At 41.6% G+C, this 20,058-nt stretch overlaps 1 pseudogene; it reads right to left on the bottom strand.

Annotated features, from left to right (window-relative positions):
- Window positions 1-16,803: 16,803 nt before the first annotated feature.
- LOC150060408 (immunoglobulin kappa variable 1D-13 pseudogene) lies at window positions 16,804-17,410 on the bottom strand (annotated as a pseudogene).
- Between the last annotated feature and the right edge of the window lie 2,648 nt (window positions 17,411-20,058).

The following is a 20,058-nucleotide window of genomic DNA, read 5'->3' as shown; positions in this document are numbered from 1 at the left end:
AAGAACCTTCAGAGGGCCAGACATCAGTGAGCTGATGACATTTCCATTGCTGTCTTTCCTTACCTGGGAGCCAGAGCAGCAGGAGTCCCAGCCCCGGGATCTGCCTTGAGGCCCTCATGTCCATGCTGTGTGCTGATGGGACTGACTCCTGCACAGGGGTGAGCAGACCATGAAGAAATACTCAGGGCAGTGTGCTGTGTTCTGGGCATATGCAAATGCAGGGGCTGGGCTGGACTGGGCACAGCTGCAGGCTAGGCTCACTTCAGTAATTCAGCACAGCCAGGTGGTCACGCATGTAGCAGTGTGCAGCAGGATCTGCAGTGTTCTGCAGACAGTGCTCTTCTCCCAGAGGTCATTTCATCATAGCAGATGCTTTGAAAGCTATAATTGTAGTGCATAACACATAAGCATTGGATGGAGTAACTTATCTTGTGATGTTATGCAGAAACATATCCATGTTTGAAGGGAACACACAAAATAGTCTTAGAGGATGAGTTATTCTTTTTAACTCACACTCAAGTAATTATTTTTTGTGCAGTTTTGTTTTTATCACAATGACAAATTCTTACACTTTACATATTTAGTTTATAGTCCATCAATCCCATTCATGTTCTTGGATGGTTGCTAAATTCTCCTCCTTTGGGAAATGGGAATTCTTTCTTCTGAAACTTGGTGCTTTTGATATGACAGTGATCATCTGTAATACTTGTTTTCTAATGTGGAAATGTATTCTGGTTTCTTCTTTCTTATGTTTTTTAATGTTTTTGTGTTGACAATGTGGTCTGCCCTGGCTGTTGCCTCTAAGCTTATTTGCTGAAGGCTCTTGCTCTACCAAGTGAGCAAAATCTCCACATCCTCAAACAATTCTAATGAGAACACATACACTTCGTGTTCTTATAAAGAGTTCATGGATTTAAAGTAGTCTTCGTCTTTTAAAATGGAATGATAATTCACTGGAAGAAGCCATAGAGAAGGAGGAAAAGGATAGCTATTCCAATTAACTCACAGATTCACCATCTTCCAGTGTTTTCCTGTTCTGTATTAAATGAGCCACATATTTTTTTTTTCATTTGGAATCTTCTATGTTCTGCAGATCTTCTGCCATTCGTGGTGATTCCATTTACCATCAGGGAAGTCGACTAGTGATGTCAAACCTGTTCGATTTATAAAATATTTCTGTACTCTCTGCACAGGAACTCCACAATAAATGCCTCTGGTTTTTATTGTTACTGTTTCTTGTCTTTTTTTCCCCTCACTAGTAGGAAGATAGAGGAAGAACATCAACCTGAGCCAGAAACCCAGATACCTGCTTTGATGTGTGCATCTTTAGGAGAGAGTCTGGGTATGTTGTCAAGTCAGTGTAGGCAGAGAAACATTGAGAATAGTCTTGAAAAGCTGTGCATTCATTTGACCATCAGAAATGTTACATCTATTTCTTGACTTTGTTGTCCAATCCTAGCTTATCACCATGGTGACAGAGATTGTCTGTGCCTTTAGTCACCTTGCCCTAGAGCCTGGATACTACGAGTTCTTTCTGAGGCCCAAGTAAAATTCTCCTACCGTGTTTCCAGGAGCCAGTGCTTTGCAGGAACTGGCTATGAGCATGCTTTCTGAATTACTTTCCTAGAAAGATGTAAAGTTGTAATCTATGTTTTAGCTGGATTATCAGGCAATGCTAGTATCTTGGTATTGTTTTGCAACATGTGCTGACTACTACTGGCTAACTTGTGTCTCACTGTCATCTTGAAGCAAGAGTGGACACCTGTACCAACACACCAAAAAGAACACCATGTGAGGACTGAGCACCCTCAGAATTTCCTCAGTGGCCATGAGAGGATAGTTGCATGCATACCTGAGCCCCTCATCTTAGGGAGAATAACGCAAAGCTATTTTCCCTCTTTCCACATTTATTTGTCTTCAGTCATTCTCAGCAATCAATAGCACATAGCTTGTCCTATGCCTTTACTTTTGGCAATTGAATGTCCAATATGACTGATTGGTTCATGTGAATGTCGAATGCCAGCAGACAACCAACTGCTGGTTTGTGTGCTTGCCTCGTCCTGTTTAAGAGTGATTGATATTACAGAGCAATCCTATACAAAGACAGGATAAGAAGTGTCTTCTCTTTAGTGATTTTCAACTTTCTTATACCCTTAGGCCTTTTACCTACCCACCCCTTGGTCTGTGAATGTAAATTTGGTGAAGCTGAAAGGTAACTGCATTTGCTTCTAGTGAGAAACTTGTGAAGACAAAAGATTTCGTGGACATACCAAAATAATTCCACAGCAGATCTGGTCCTGGCAAAACTTTCTTTATTTCCAATTGAGGAAAATACATGGAATACCTAACATGAAACAATTCATAGACTGAACTCTATTAGTGCTGGGGCTGTCTTTGTATCATGATTCTCAGATCTCAGCCTCCTGAGTAGCTAGGATTACAGGCATGAGCCACCATGCCCGTTGTCTATGAGATTCTTTTTTTTTTCTGTTTTTTTTATTGTAATTAATAAAAGGGTTACATGATATTTGCCAGATAGAAGGTGCATTTATTCACATATATTAATACCCTTTTACATGTCTTGGTTCCCATTACCCTCCCCTCCACACACACCCCCATCTTGGTTTTTCCCCCTTCCCTATCCAATGGGATTTTCAAATAACCAAATACAAATATATCAGATAACAAAGGGAGATACTGTAACAATATGACATAACCAAGGGACAGCAAAAGAGATAAGAGATAACATAGTACATTAAGGACAACAATCATTCATTATATGGCTTTTGTTTCAATATCCTGGAGGTCTTTTCAATTAGCTTCATACTATATGGCCTTATGTATCAAGGTTTTGCTGTATTGCAGATCTCTGCTAGTAGAGCCCAAGGTTTCTACTGATTATGACAAATGTGGGAAACTATTGAGCCTAATTTCCCTTGAGTTTGGCTTACTTCACTTCTTGTATCCAATTGTTTCCAATTAATCACCCCAACCCCCAAAATTACCCAGAAGTGCCGGGAGTTTGGTCTAGTGGCAGAGTGCTTGCATAGCATGCATGAGGACCCGGGTTTGATTCCTAGGTACCACAACATGGATAAAAGCCAGTAATGGTGCTGAGGTTCAATTAGTAGAGCGCTAGCCTTGAGCTGAAGAGCTGAAGGACAGCACACAGGCCCACACTTCAAGCCCCAGGACCGACCATTAAAAAAAAAAAAAAGGGCCCAGAAGGCCCTGAGATGATTTAGGAAAGAAAACATTCTATGGTATTTAGCCTTCCAGCTGCACTAAGAGAACCAAGATCAGGATGCCCTGAGTAAAGAATACATTTGTGGTACCCTAATACCACAAGGCTAAACTGCCATTTTGCTTCTGTACCTGCTTGCTTGCTGGCCTTAGCAACACAACTCACCAGTGATGCCAATGCCTTCCAATTAGAAATAGCCGTGGTGTGGTGCCAGAGTGTGCAAGCCTACCGAGAGTTACGATGTCTAACGATTATGATGAAGAACAAATGGGCTTAAAGTTAATTAAATAAATACTGAAGAATTTATGGCACAATAGTCTTGGAAGGCCAGCTTTTGTAATCCTTGCTTATAAAATCCTATCCTACTCAAAGCATGGGTGCCTTTTCAAGTATCAGGATGGTGATTCACTCTCTCAGTTGTGGGAAGTAGATGCCACGTGTTTTTCTTAACTGAGGGTCATGGAGTCTCATTTGAACTTTGGATATAACAGAGTGCTAGCTCTGAGCACAAAATCCTCAGGGACAGCAGCTAGGCCCTGAGTTCAAGCCTTAGGACCAACAAATACACACAAGAAAAGATCAGGAAAGTGATCTACCAGTGCACAACCAGGTGATTTCGAAGAAAGCAATGGAGTGGAGAGCTGATTTGCTCTGCTTTGTGTGTGTGTGTGTGTGTGTGTGTGTGTGTGTGTGTGTGTGTGTGTGTGCAACTTCTTGTCATTGTTTCCTTTTGGAAGCCATTCTCACCAATGTTCCCTGTAGAGTTTCTGCATGAGATGTCCTCTTGAAGATGGGAAGTAAGGAGAGCTTCTTTAGAATGCACTGACACAGCCAGGCAAACACTGGGAAGGAGAGGAGCATTGGAGGGTCACCTGTCAGGTCTACAATCAGTGCAGAGCATTGGCATCCACCCTTGGGTTTCTAGACAGTGCAAGGGCCAAGGTAAGGAGACCTCCATTTCCACAGGTAGATGATGTGGGTCTGAGGGAACTCCAGGGGATTCTCTATTTCTGGGTTTAGCATTACTCAGTAATGTAGCCCCGTGTTGTAATGGTTGTAGCTAAGAATTCGATTTATGCTTTAAAAAGTAACTAACTTGGATTAGCTAGCGTCTTTCTACTTTCCAAATGAGCCCTGTACATTGCTTTAACAGACTCCTTCCATGTTATGACTGGTGTGCTCTATTGAATATAAGAGGTATTGCCATGTTTGTCTCGCTGGAGGCAGAGATCTAAAGTAGAGCGATTTCTGCCCATCTGCTTCTACCAAAATCTTCAAGATATCTTCCAAGATGAATCTGAGAAGCTGTGTCAGTAGGTGGAGGCAGCAGGAGGAGCAGCTGGGGCAGCCCAGACTCTCACTTCTGCTTCCCTGGGAGGTTTATGTTATGACTTGTATCACTGTGTAGGGTCACTCTGATACTGCAGACAGTAATAAGTGGCCACATCTTCAGGCTGCAGGCTGCTGATGGTGAGAGAGTAATCTGACCCAGATCCACTGCCACTGAACCTGGATGGGACCCCAGATGCCAAATTGGATGCTTCATATATCAGGCACTTAGGAGCTTTCCCTGGTGTCTGCTGATACCAGTTTAAGTAACTGCTAATGCCCTGACTGGCCTTGCAATTGATGGTGACTCTGTCACCTGGTGATGCAGACAGGGAAGATGGAGACTGGGTCATCTGGATGGCACATCTGGAACCTGGCAGTGGAAACCCAAAAACAATTAATCCTCTTTGCTAACCATGTTACAGGAGGTCTTCTCTGAAGTTCTGGATGCACTAGGCTGAGTTACTGCCCAGCATTGTCCTTCCTTACCTGGGAGGCAGAGCAGCAGGAGCCCCAGGAGCTGAGCAGGGGTCCTCATGTCCATGCTGTGTGCTGACTGGATTGACTGCTGCCCAGGGTCTGGGCAGACTCTGAAGAAGTGCTCAGGGCAGTGGGCTGAGCTCTGGGCACATGCAAATGAGTAGGGGCTGGGCAGGGCTGGGCACAGCTGTACTTTTGGCTGCTCTCAGTGAATAAACACAGGCCATACATCGACAGGTGTCCCACACCAGAGGAAAGATACATAAATTTGCCTGTAGATAATTGAAAATTATATATATTTCTAAATGTGTAATGCAGAGAAGCAACTGATGAAACAAGGTATTTCATACATATATTGAAATATATTTCTGTTTCTTCTTAAATCTTTTATTTACTATCAACAATTCCTGAAGCAAATATTGCAATGCAGTTTTACTGTGATTCCTAAATAATGACCCAAATTAGCCAGCATGAAACTTTGGGTGTTTTGTACCCATTGTTTGCAAATAGATTATACTTTTTCCTAATCTGGGATCTCTCACATCTTGCCATTCTTTATCATTTAATATTATTTACCACAATTCATGGGCTTAACTTCCTACATGTTGATGCTGGAAATGAGACTCTGCCACACAGAGATACATGACACTGTCTCCAGTGAGTAAAAATAGCCTGTTGGCAGGGATACCAGTCTTTTGATATGCAGATTTGTGAGAGGAGAGGAGATGGGTGGGAGGAAGTCACAGAGAGAGAAAAAGAGAGAAAGACAGAGAGAGAGGCGGGGAGAGAGAGAGACAGAGAAAGAGAGAGACAGAGAGACAGAGAGAGAGGGAGACAGAGAGAGAGAGAAGAGACAGAGAGATATATAGAGAGACAGAGACTAAGAGGGGAGAGAGAGACAGAGAGAGACAGAGAGACATAGAGAGAGTCAGAGACAGAGAGAGAGGGGAGAGAGAGACAGAGAAAGACAGAGAGAGAGGGAGAGTGGGAGACATTGAGAGAGAGAGAGAGAGACAGAGAGAGAGAGAGAGGGGAAAGAGACAGAGAGAGACAGAGACAGACAGAGACAGACAGAGAGACAGAGAGAGGCAGAGAGAGACAGAGAGTGATAGGGAGAGACAGAGAGACATAGAGAGAGACACAAACAGAGAGACAGAGAGGGGAGAGAGTTAAAGAGAGAGAGAGACAGAGAGAGAGAGAGACAGAGAGAGAGAGAGAGACACAGAGAGAGAGAGAGACAGAGAGAGAGAGAGAGAGAGAGAGAGAGAGAGAGAGAGAGAGAGAGAGAGAGAGAGAGAGAGAGAGAAATACTCCCAAAGAAATATTTTGGATCTGGATGAAAAATGGATAGAAAATTGATGACTCAGATATCATATCATGCCTTTTCCCTGAATCCTCCCTCTCAATTACACAGCAAGACGAGCCATTTTGCTTTTATCATGCATATCCCAGTGTTTAGGAATTCTGAGAGTCTTAGTGACTCATTACAATTTACCTAAATAGGATGAAGAAGCCATGCCATGCACATCTTCCTGTGGTGAGGTAGGAACAAGTCAGGTCCAAAGGTGAGTCTGCAGGCATTTTTCTAAACATTCCTGTGGTGTTAGCCATGTGGACATGTGAAGGCTGACCTTAACTTTGAGGCACTGGAATGACCTGGAGAGATTTGGGTCAGGATCCTCTGTCCAGGGCTTAAATTCTTACTCTGGGCTCAAAAAGCAAGGGTTACCTTCCAGGGTGATGGAGCTGAGAACCTGGGGGTGACAAAGGCCCTGTCCTGTGGTGGCCTTGACTTCCTTAGAGGAAAATACTCCCTGCTCCATGGGGTTGATCCCAGCCCGAAGGCCATGAGCAGGTGGGGAGACTGAGTCATCAGGAGCTCAGAGTTTGCCTGCTGTGTGTGGCTGGCTGACTTCCCTGTCGTTCTCACCAACCATGAGGAAAGTCAGCAAATGTCCCTCATCCACAGTCTCCTGTCAGTCAGCATGCCTTCTCCCTACACATGAAGAGGACATGTTCTTCAAGAGTATAAGCTTTATACCTGTTGTGTATATTGCTTCTTACTGGGGATTCTGAAAAACAGGGTCTGTGATAGCACTAAAATTTCCAAGTCTTTCCATCTTCCATTTCGTTCACATGCCCTCCATTACTCTCACCAGAACCTCTTAGAAGGTGAGGCCTTCAGTGTGTTCTGTCCTGCTGAGAATTCAAAAGGCATGCTGGCTGTGCACAAGTGACTTGTCACATCTCAGAGTGCAGAGCTTGTTCTCATACACCGAAGTCCACTGTTGACTGCAGTTTTCATGCCATTTCAAGAATCCTATAATCCCTCTTTGCAGATGACATGATTCTGTATTTAAAGAATCCTATAGACTCTACTCCCAAGCTCCTTGAGCTGATTCAAAACTTTGGAAGGGTAGCAGGCTATAAAATTAACCCTCAAAAATCAACTGCTTCCTCTACGCAAACAGTGAGAGGAACGAGGCAACAATCAGGAAAGCAACTCCTTTCGCAATACCCTCAAAGAAAATAAAGTACCTAGGAATTAGCTTAATTAAGAATGTAAAGGACCTTTTTGATGAAAACTTTAAAACCCTGAAAAAGAAAATTAAAGGAGAACTAAGGAAATGGAAAAACCTCCCATGCTCCTGGATTGGAAGAATCAACATCGTGAAAATGACAATTTTGCCAAGGGCTATCTACAAATTCAACACAATACCCATCAATATCCCAATGCCATTCTTTAAAGAAATAGAAGAGGAAATCCAAAATTTCATATGGAATAATAAAAGACCCCGTATAGCAAAAAGACTTCTTAGCAGAAAGAACAGCGCAAGAGAAATTTCAATACCAAACTTTAGACTCTATTACAGGGCTATAATTATCAAAACAGCTTGGTACTGGCACAAGAACAGGCCTGAAGACCAATGGAATAGAACTGAGGACCCAGCTATTAAACCACAGACCTCTGGCCACCTAATCTTTGATAAGGGAGCCAAAAAAATAGAATGGAAGGAAGATATGTGATACTGGCAGAACTGGTTAAGCAATTGTAGAAATGTAAAGTTGGCTCCTTCTTTCTCACCCTTCATTAGAATTAACTCCAAATGGATCAAAGACCTCAAGGTAAAAGCTGACACACTGAAAACTTTACAAGAAGGAATAGGAGATATACTAGGTGTCATTGGCACAGGTCGAAACTTTCTCAATAAGAACAAAGTAACACAACAAATCAGAGAAAGGCTAGATAAGTGGGACTGCATTAAACTGCAGAGCTTCTGTATGGCAAAGGACATAGCTAGTAAATGAATTAGGAAGCCTACAGAATGGGGGAAGATCTTCACTAACCATACAACAGACAAAGGCCTCATATCTAAAATCTATCAACAGCTCAAAAAATTGAATCACTCCAAAACTAATCTCCAAAGTAACAACCATCACATTAAAAGATGGGCCAAAGACTTACAGAGAGTCTCCTCTGAAGAAGAAACAAAAATGGCCTATAGACACATGAAGAAATGCTCAACATCTCTGGTCATAAAAGAAATGCAAATCAAAACAACTCTAAGATTCCACCTCACTCCAATTAGAATGGCCAGGATCAGGAAAACTAATAACAACAGATACTAGAGGGGATGTGGCCAGGAGGGATCACTACTACACTGTTGGTGGGAGTGCAAACTCGTTCAACCACTATGGAAAGCAGTATGGCAGACCCTCAAAAGGCTAAACATAGAGCTCCCCTATGACCCAGCAATTCCACTACTTGGCATTTACCCAACCATCCATAAACTAGGACATACTAAATCCACTACCACAACAATGTTCATTGCAGCATTATTTACCATAGCAAAGATATGGAACCAACCCAGATGTCCCTCAGTTGATGAATGGATCAACAAGATGTGGTACTTGTACACAATGGAATTCTATCCTGCTGTCAGAAAAAATGACATCACCCCATTTGTTAGGAAATGCAAAGACTTAGAAGAAAAAATCATATTAAGTGAAGTAAGCCAGAGTGAAAAGAACATAGGCTCAATTGTTTCATTCAGTTGTCATAATCAGTAGAAACCTTGTGCTCTACTAGCAGAGATTTGCAAAAGAGCAAAACCTTGATAGATAAGGCCATTTAATATGAAGCTAATTGAAAGGACCTCTAGGATATTCAAACAAAAACCATATAGTGAATGATTGTTGTCCTTAATGTACTATGTTATCTCTCATTTCTTTTGCTGTCCCTTGGTTATGTCATATTGTTACAGTATCTCACTTTGTTATCTGATATATTGGATATATTTGTATTTGATTATTTGAAATTGGATAGGGAAGGGGGGAAAACCAAGATGGGGAGGTGGGGGGAGGGTAATGGGGACCAAGACATGTGAAAGGGTATTATTGTATGTGAATTAATGCACCTTCTATCTGGCAAATATCATGTAATCCTTTTATTAATTACAATAAAAAATATTAAAAAAAAGAGCACCATTGTTAGGGGATGTTAATAATAGATCAAATAAAGAAAATATTCAGAAACATGCACGTGTTGTACCAGGTTAGTGTGAGTAGGGTCTCAGGCACAGGCGCCCCAGGATAGCTGTGCAGTGAGCCTGCCAGCCTCAGTTTCCTGTTGGTAAGTGGCAGCAGCCCCCCTGCTCTCTATGCCTTTTGAAGAGCTGGACGCTGGGGCTGTGGGGATTGTGAGGTTGGCTTGCCCTCTGCTGGCCAACTGTGACATAACCATCTTTAGGATTTTTTTTTTTTTTTAGTTGGAAGTCCCAGTGTCTAGACTGTGAATCTTTCTTCTAATATTCACAAAGCTGGTCCTATTCAGACTGTTTCAAAACCAGATTTAGTAGGAAATTCAAATGAGTCCTCTCCTCAGATATCTTATAGCAGTCAAAGAAAAAACGTCTAGAGGTTTTCTTGAATTCTGAGACTTGAAAGTGGCCATAGGTTAGGTGGTGGCCTAGGTAGGATGTGTGCTCCCTATGAGATGCCAAATATGTATTTTGGTAAAGAGGGATGTGGAGTTGTGCCTGAAGGGTACAACTGTGGGGTGAGGGCTCTGGCTCAGGTCTTACAATCCAGACTCACGCTCTGCATCACAGAAACCTTTCTGTCCTACCACTTATTGTCTAGTAGTACTGACAGAGTCAATTAACTGGAAACTCATGCACATCTTTGTTTTCACCATTATCTCCTTCCTTAAAGGCTATCTTGACCTGTTGGGGATTAGGGGAGATGTTGGGGACCGAGTATGGGGTCAGTGACCTTGGACCTGCAGAATTGAGTACACAAGGAAATAAGCTGTTATCATGATTTTGGGCTGTGTCAATCGCTTCTCATTTAACCTATTTGGTTGCTGTTTTGTATGAATTTAACCCCTGGCGTGTCCTGGTTTTAAGAAAGGTATTTAAGGTTGGAACTTGAAATAAATGGTGCTCTGGTCTTAAGCTCACAGCCTTAGGCTTTAGCCCGAAACTCGCCTTAAGCTGGAGTTTTGGACTGCTGACTTGGGCTGTAGTCCTCCCCACCCCATCTTTTTCATCTTCTTCTTTTCCCAGTCTTCACCCCCAAGGTCAGGAATCCTGGTTAGCTGCTGGCTGGCTCTGGCATCTGTTTCCTATATAGAACAATTGGAAAAACTGCACTGACTTGCATATGAACTGGAGGAAGAAACAATAAGATCAACACCCCAGGACCCAGTGAGCAAAGACTGTTTAAGACTTGGTTCCAGCTGAATTTCTGGATTTTCCTAATGGTAGACCTTGCTTCTGTCACTAATGTTAACTTATTTGACTGACTTATAAAGGATCTGATGACATGAGAACAGAAGAAAAAAGTAACAACATTTAATATACCAGAACTAAAGAGCCCTTTGAGAAGAGCAAAGGCTTAGCTTCAGATTCTTGTGTCAAACTGAAAAGGAGCCAGATCATCAAAGGTCTATGCTAGCAAGGAAAAAGAAAGAATGGAAATGAAACTAGTGGTATATGGCATTATGCCTTCTACTCTGGCATTGTCAAAATAATGGTTCTACATTGGGTGTAGTGATTTATAACTGCACATACATCTGCTTTGATTGACATAGATAAGGATGACAATTTGTGATCAATTTGAGGGGTTAGACTCAATAACTTGGATTTTTGTCAGGACATTAGAAAAGGTTCACTGAGCACCCCAGAGGAATTGACTAAACACTCATGGAAAGTTTGCAACATTGCGAAAGGATGAACTCACATGGAAACCTCCTGAGAAAAGATTTCTGGGCAACAGGCTGATAGAGTGACATCCATAAAGTCATTTCACTGGGATTCATTTGATTAGAATTTCATTTTCAGGCAAGTTTGTGTTACTTGAAGACCTACAGAACTGGAGAGAACATGAAAAAAAACTCTCTATCACTATGCCATCTGATTTTTTCCAGTGTCAAAGCATACTGTGGACAAAAGAGAGTCTTCAAAACTTGGTGATGGGAAAACAGATTTTCTACGTAAAGAAGAATGAATCTTCTTCCCTAGGTTCACCACTGCAAAAAAAAGATCCTAAGTGCATCAAAGACATGAATATGAGATGTGAAACTTTGTAACTATGTTAGGAAAATTCTTGGAAGGTATAGTCATAGGTAACTATAAACAGGATTCCTGCTGCCCTGGATATATGAAGAAGAAATGACACATGACACTGCATCCATTCTAAGTGTTTCTGCGAATCAGTATGAAAATGTATATATATTTCCCATATAACGGTGAGAGCTTGGTTGGGATGTTGTCCCTGATCTTCATTTTTTTCAAGGCTATGAAGTGTGGAGCTGTGAAGGCTGAACTCAACTTCCAGGTAGTGGAATTAACTGTATAGATTGGATCAGGAGCCCCATGATGGGCTGACAGTTTTGCTCCAGAGTGATGGAGTTGAGAAACTGGGGGTGACAAAAGGCCTTGCATTTTGGTGGCCTTGGATTCATTGATGAAAAATTCTCTCCACTCACTGGAATTGAACCTAACTGAAAGGCCATGAATTGTACATAAGGCAGATTTGCCCCAGACATCAGCCTTGGAATTGATTGACAGAGGTCTGAGCAGAATGGAAAGAGCATGCAATGCAGCTGGAAGGGGTCTAGCTAAGCTTTCAGCTTCAGAGCCATTTGCCTCTCCTTGCACTAAATATTCCTGAATATTGATTGTGAGAAAATTCCACCCCTCAGCCTGAGGGCTAACTTTAGTCCTTGTGACCTTCCAACTCACCTATCAACTAGAATCAGCCAGAAAATATTTCATATAATCTGTGGAGAAAATAAATAATGGTATATTTCTTTCCTTTTAACACCAAGGCTTCTTGATAGTTCTTTAGTGCTTGCTGGGTTGAGGTTCAAACTAAGAATTGACAAAATGTTAATAAAGTAAAAAGCATCACTCAACTGACCAGGTGTGTGTGTGTGTGTGTGTGTGTGTGTGTGTGTGTGTGTGTTTCAATAGCACAGAAGATAGAAGTAGTGAGCCTTCTCTTTGAATAACCCAATGAATGACACCATCTCCCTGGTGGTATCATAGGCTACCATTCTAGAATTTGCTTTCTGGATTTGCAGTGGTTAAGGATCCGTGTTCATTGTCCTGGTCTACATAGAATCCAGGCTACATTTTCCTGTTTCCCCAACTGTACTTATTGGGTAGTAGTTCTTGGTTCAAGGACATCTTCCTGTGCTGGGAGAGCAGCATTTTGCCTCTTGTGTATGACTCTGGACCTAATGCCTCTAAATCACACACTTTCCCTAGGGCAAACTCTATATATTTCGGTTTTATTTACCTCCGTAATGGTATATTTGCACTATTTCAATTCCAGAAATATCTCAGCACACTCTGGACAAAGGACTTCATCAGTAGTCACAACTGTTTTCATGCAGAGCCTCAGGTGAAATTAGCTGGGTTAGCGACAGGACACCACATGCTTAGGGATTGTGTCCACCAGTCCACTCCCTTAGCCTCTCTTTGCCTCAGTGTCCTCATCTGTGTAAGTGGTAGAATGATTTTATTGGGCTGAGAGTGCATCTCAAGTTGTAGAATGGCAGCAAAGGAAGCTCAAGTTCCTGAGTTCCAACCCTAATACCACCATATTGATCTGGCTCACAGTATTTAAAAAAAACTTTTTTTTTGCCAGTCTTGGGGCTTGAACTCACAGCCTGAGCACTATCCTTGGGCTTTTGCAGGCCAGTGGGTTACCACTTGAACTAGAGCACCACTTCCAGGTTTTTGTATGGATATGGTACCAAGGAATTGAACCAGAGTCTTCATGCATTCTAGTCAAGAACTCTACCACTCAGCCCAACTCTGGTCCTACTCAGTTTTTTTTGTCAGTTTTTTTTGTAAGTTTCCAGCCTCATCATCTGTGGCCATGGTAGATTGTGTGTTTTCAGTGTCTCACATGTCTTGGTTCTTATTTCAGATTACTTGAAAACATTTTCTGAACAACCAGTATCCTCTGTCACATTGTCAAAGTTTGTCTTAAGCAAGAGAATTTTCATCTTCTTTTTCTTTTCCTCTTCTTTTCTCGAACTTCCTTCTCTCAAGCACTGCATTTTTAACAGTTAAATATATTGCACCTATGGAAAGCCATTTTAAAATTAGATGATTTTAAAATAATCTATGTCGATCCATTTAATTCACCACTCTAACATGATTAGCAATAAGATATTATGAGTAAAGTTGTTGAAAATATTTCTAAAAGTCAAAATCTATTCATGATCATTTAAAAGCTACTCTTGTCTAAGCAAGACAGAAATAATGGAAAATGTTAAAAGCTAGGACACGTATCATAATCAGTGATGATACCATTTTTTCTCATCAGCTTGCATTAAATACTGACATGTTTACTATTAAATCCTTGAAAACAAACTTATTCAGGATGTCAGCTCCAAATTCCATGAGGCAAGAAATAAATGCAGACATTAAGCTGAGAAATAAAGAAGCAAATTATTAATTGCTGATGAACTTTGTAGCAACATATAGAGGAGTATAAAATAAAATAGTGGAAATAATCACTTTGTAAAGTCTGTGAGAACACAGTGAATAGAGAGATATCCACTTAAGATTAAAGGAGACATAGCCATTTAGAAATATTTCTGTGCTCCCCATAAAAGCATAACTACTATAGTAAAAAGACAGTCAACCCACTGGGAAAAGATATTTACTGATAATACACCAGACAAATGCTTAATATCCAGTATCTACAGGGAACTCAAGAAACTAATCCCCCCCCCATACCCAAGAAACCATTCACTAAATGGGCAAGGAACTAAAGACAGACTCATCAAAGAAGAGGTTAAAATGGCAGAAAAGCATATGAGAAAATGCTCATCATCTATGGTCATGAATGAAATGCAAATAAAACAACCCTAAGATAGCACCTAACCCCAACAGGAATGGCCAAGATTCTGAACTCAGACAATGACAGATGCTGGTGGCATCATGGAGAAAAAGGAACTCTACTGCACTGCTGGTGGGGGTGTAAACAAGTTCAGCCAGGGAAAACACTGTGGAGGTTCTATAAAGAAATGAAAATTGACCTTCCTTATGATCCCACCATACCAGTCCTGGGCATCTATCCTGAACATCATGACCCAGGATATGATAAGGACACCTGCTATGCTATGTTCATCTCTGCACTATTCACAATAGCCAGGCAATGGAAACAACCCAGGTGCCCTAGTGCAGATGAATGGATACAAAAATTGTGGTATTTATGTATAAAATGGAATTCGACATAGCTAACAGACAAGATAAAATAATGGCATTTGCTGGGAAGTGGATGAATCTAGAGCAACTCATGTTGACTGAGACAAGTCAAGACCAAAGGAACCTAAGGGGCATAGTATGAAGCTTTTAGATCCAAATAGTACAAGAGGGAGGACTCTATTTGTGTAGCAAATGCTATGGACATGTATTGGAAATATAAACACAACTACAAACCTATGACTCTATAGACATAATTTTATTACATAGATTAATACATGTATATATGTATCTGACACATAAACCCTCAGCCTAATTTTAATTATGTTCTAAAATCGAAGTGCCAGTGATTGTATATAGAGATTCCCTTCTTGAATACTTGTTTATTAAACATGTCATTTGAAGTATGATATAAAAATCAATGTTAATAAATTCTTCAATAAAAAAGGTGCATGGTATCGTTAATATGTGCCTATTAGATCCAAACAATATAAGAGCGATGACTCAGTATTGGCATACCCGATGCTTTGGACACAGCATTAGAAATACAAACACAACAACTTAGACATAAAAGTGTATGACTCTATAGACATATTTTATTACATAAATTAATATGTACATCTGACTTACAAACCCTCCGCCTAATTTTAATTATGTTCTAAGTGCCTGTGATTGTATATAGAGATTCCCTTCTTGAATACTTGTTTGTTAATCACATCATTTGAAATATGATATAAAAATCAGTTAATTAACTTTTTAAAAAATATTTCTGTGCTCATAAATAGGAAAAATATTGTTTTTAGTTGTCTCTAATTTGAAATAAAGAATCGACAAAATAAAAAAAACTAAAAGGCATTATGCCTTCTGACTCTATTTTCCTTCTTTGCTTTACAGCTACTGTTAAATCAGTGTGCCTGAAATAAATATACACAAAAAGTAATGAAGTGGCAGCATAGAAATTCAAGAACTATTCATTACATGACTCATTTCACTAACTCTTTTTCCTGTACAACTGCTTAATAATGAACAATTTATAAAAACCAGATCCAGGTTCCAGTTGCTCACTGCTATAATCCTAGCTACGATATGAAATGTGAGGACTGAGATTTGAAATCAGTCTGGGTAGGAAACTCTGTGAGATTCTTGTATCCAATTAAGCATGGAAAAAGTCAGAGTTGAGATATGACTCAAGGCTTGTGTGCTAGACTTGAGCACAAAAAGTTGAGGGACAGCACTAGAGCTTGAGTTCAAGCCCTAGGATCAGCACAAAAAAGAAAACACCAGTAAAAGGATCCTCTAATGAGCAGACTCACGAATTATAACAAAGCAATGGAGTGGAGAGTTGATTGCTCTCATCAGGGTTTGGTTGTGTGTGTGCAGCTTCTCATTGTTTCCTTCTGAAAGCCATTGTTAGCAAACTCTCCTATAGAGTTTGTGCATGAGGAGTCCCCATGAAGATGGAAAGTTAGGAGAGTCTGCTTTAGAATCCATTGACATGCAGGCAGACACTGGGGAGGAGGGGAGGATTGGAAGGTCACCTGTAAGGAGCTGCAAGCAGTGGAGAGAATTGGCACCTATCTCTGGGTTTCTAGACAGGACAGGGACCTAGGTGAGGAGCCCTGCAGTTCCACAGGAAGATGGTCTGGGGTCTGAAGGAACTCCAGAGCACACTCCATTTCTGTATTTAACCTTACTCAGTAACATAACCTCCTCTCAAAATGGCTGCGGCTTATATAATTTTCTCTTACATTACCTGACAAATGTAACTGTAACTCCTCTATACATTAACCCAACAATAAAATAAAAATGATTAAAAATTAGAAAAATAAAACAGTGTCTTGTATTAACAAGTGTGTCCCTAATTTGCAAATGAACCCCAATTAATGCTTTCATAGCTTCTTCCATGCTATATTTTTTGTGCTCTATTGAATCAGTAGAGGCATTGCCCATTGCCAAGCTTGTACTGCTGCTAAAGAGCATTAGAATAGTGAAAATTCTGCTTAGCTGCTTCCATCAAAATCTTCAAGGGACCTTCAGAGCCAGGCTGCATGTGGGAAGCTGTGTCAGCTGGTGGAGGCAGCAGGAGGAGCAGCTGGGGCAGCCCAGACTCTCACTTCTGCTTCCCTGGGAGGTTTTTGTTATGACTTGTGTCACTGTGGGAGGAAATTCATCATACTGCTGACAGAAATAAGTGGCCACATCTTCAGGCTGCAGGCTGCTGATGGTGAGAGAGTAATCTGACCCAGATCCACTGCCACTGAACCTGGATAGGACCCCAGTGTCCAAATTGGATGCTCCATATATCAGGCGCTTAGGAGCTTTCCCTGGTGTCTGCTGATACCAGGCTAAATAACTGCTAATGCCCTGACTGGCCTTGCAATTGATGGTGACTCTGTCTCCTGGAGATGCAGAGAGGGTGGATGGAGACTGGGTCATCTGAATGGCACATCTGGAACCTAGAAGTGAAAACATAAAGAAACAATTATCCTCCTTGCTAACCAGGACGTCTTCCTGAAGTTCCAACAGCCCTGGATGTCCTAGGCTGAGTCAATGCCCAGCACTGTCCTTCCTTACCTGGGAGGCAGAGCAGCAGGAGCCCCAGGAGCTGAGCAGGGGTCCTCATGTCCATGCTGGGTGCTGACTGGACTGACTGCTGCCCAGGGTGTGGGCAGACTCTGAAGAAGTGTTCAGGGCAGTGGGCTGAGCTCTGGGCACATGCAAACGAGCAGGGCTGGGCAGGGCTGGGCACAGCTGCAGGCTTGGCTGTCCTCAGTGAGTCACCACAGGCCTTGCATCCACATGTGTGCACACTAGACTAGGAAACAAATTTACCTGTTGAGAATGTGTTTATCCCTGGAGAACATTTCATTATAGAAGACTTTTTTTGGTAAAGTTCATAATTCTTTTTTTAATAAAACGTTTTTTATTAACAGTGCATTTTTACATATTTCAAATTTCGTGTTCAATAAAAAATGTTCAGGAAAGTAATCTCTATCTACAATCACTGCCACATAAATTTAAGAGCATCATTAAAATTAAGCTATGCCTTTTTATGCTATCAGATGTTGTGATGAAGGCTAGCACTCTGCTATACAACTTTAGCCAGAGCTTTGCTTGCAGGTTTTGGATGGTTAATTGGAAATAAGTGTCTTATGGACTGTCCTGTCTTGGCTGGCTTTAAATTGCAATCCTTGGGCCGCAGACTACTGAGTAGCTAAGTGTGAGACACAGAGGCTCAGCTGTATAATTTAACTAAGCACATAATATAAAAGCTTACTGAATGTATTGAAATCTATTTTGTGGTAATTTTAATCACAGCTATTACAATGTTAGTTGAAGTAACTCTTGCAAATGCATTTTTACTCTGATATCTCCGTATGTCTCACAAAATTGCTGCTATTGAAATTTTAGGTGTTTTCTAATCCCAGTATCTACATAGACTCTGTGATTTGTAATCTGAGACTTCTTATGTGTTATCGTCTTTGTGCCATTTGATTTAATTTCTCACAGTTAATCAGGATGAAGTGACAAGTGTGGATTCTGGACATACTTTTTTTTTTCACAAAAATCACTGGTGCCAAACCATACATGCCCCTTTTTTTCTCTTGATACCAGTATTGCTGTTTACATCTCTTTGGAGAGATCTAGGGAGGGAGAGTGGAGGGGACAGGAGGGAGGTAGGAATGGAGGAATAGGTAGGGAAGGAGGGAGGGAGTGATGTGGGGGGAGAGAGTCTTGACTTGTTTTCAAGCCAGGAAAAGTGTCCCTGAAGAAACATTTTGGATCTGGATTAAACCTAGATAGAAATTTCTTAATCAGATGTCATATCATGCCTTTCTCTGAACACCCAGCCCAGTGTAACAACAACAGGAATCGTCTGTGTTTTCAGCATACACACCATAGTGTCTACTAATTCTGAGAGTCTTAGGGACTCATCAAAATGCATATATGTAGGGTGAAGAAAGCAGCCTCCATGGACATAATACCATGGTGAGGTTGGAACAAGTGAGGCCTCAAAGGGACTCTGCGGTCATTTTTCTAAGTATGCTTGTAGCTTCACCAGTGTGGACATGTGCAGGCTGACCTCAACGTTCAGGCAATGGGATCACCAGGAGAGATTTGTGTCAGAATCCTGTGTCCAGGGCGACATTCTTTCTCTGGGCTAAAATGATGGAGCTGAGAACTTGGGGGGGGGAAGGCCCTGATCTGTGGTTGCCTTGTCTTCAGTGCAGGTAAATTCTCCCCACTCTCTGGGGTTGAGCCCAGACCAAAGGCCAGGAGCAGGTGGAGAGTCTAAGTCATCAGGAGCTCAGAGTTTGCCTGCTCTCTGGGGCTGGCTGACTTCCCTGCCACTCTCACCAACCATGAGGAAAGTCAGCAAATGTCCGTCATCCACAGTCTCCTGTCAGCCAGCATATCTTCTCCTTACACACACAAGGGTCAGGTGTGTAAATTCTTATACACTTGACGAATGTTGATCAAGTGTGTGTAAAATTTACATCTATTGTGGGTTTGCTCATTGCTGAGGATTCTGAAAAACAGCATCTGTGATAGCAGTAATATGTCTTTGAAGATCTGCACTCTCGGAAGTGGTGCTGTGGCTTGAGTGGTTGAGCACTAGTCTTGCATTGAAGTGGTTAGAGACAGAGTCCAGGCCCAGAGTTCATGCCCCAAGACCATAAAACAAAGAGCTGCAGTCTGGGAATGTGCAGATTGGGAGGTTGGCTTGCCCTCTGGTGGCAGCCTTGTGACATCACAATTGTTAGGATTTTCAGTTTGGAGTCCCAGTGTCTACATGGTCTCTCCTGGAATATTCACAAAGCAGGTCCTAGTCCATCTCTTTTAAGGCCAGTTTCAAATAGGAAATCAATTGATTCCTCTTAGGAGACATTTCTTTTGGGCAGTCCTGGGACTTACACTCAGGCCTTGGGTACAGTTCTGGGCTTTCTCAAGGCTAGCATTCTTTCTACCTCTTGAACCACAGCAACACTTCTGGCTTTTTCTGTGTATATGGTACCAAGGAATTGGACCCAGGGCTTTGTTCATGCTCATCAAGCACTCTGACACTACACAACACTCCCAGCTCTCATCAGACACTTTTTCTTTTTTAACAGTTTATTAGAGAATCTTGATTTCTCATGAATTCTGAGAATTGAATGGCACATGTATTTGGTGGCCTAGGAGGTGTGTTTCTTATGCCTAAGATGCCTAAGATGTGATTTTGGCAAGAGGAGGGGCCCTGAGTGACAGTGAGGGTACAACAGGCTGAGGGCTCTG

This window comes from Megascapheus bottae, chromosome 7 (genome assembly GCF_031878675.1).
Source record: "Megascapheus bottae isolate mThoBot1 chromosome 7, mThoBot2.hap1, whole genome shotgun sequence".
Classification (NCBI taxonomy): domain Eukaryota; kingdom Metazoa; phylum Chordata; class Mammalia; order Rodentia; family Geomyidae; genus Megascapheus; species Megascapheus bottae.
The sequence above is the reverse complement of the archived record's forward strand: the minus strand, read 5'-3'. Positions and strand labels throughout refer to the sequence as shown.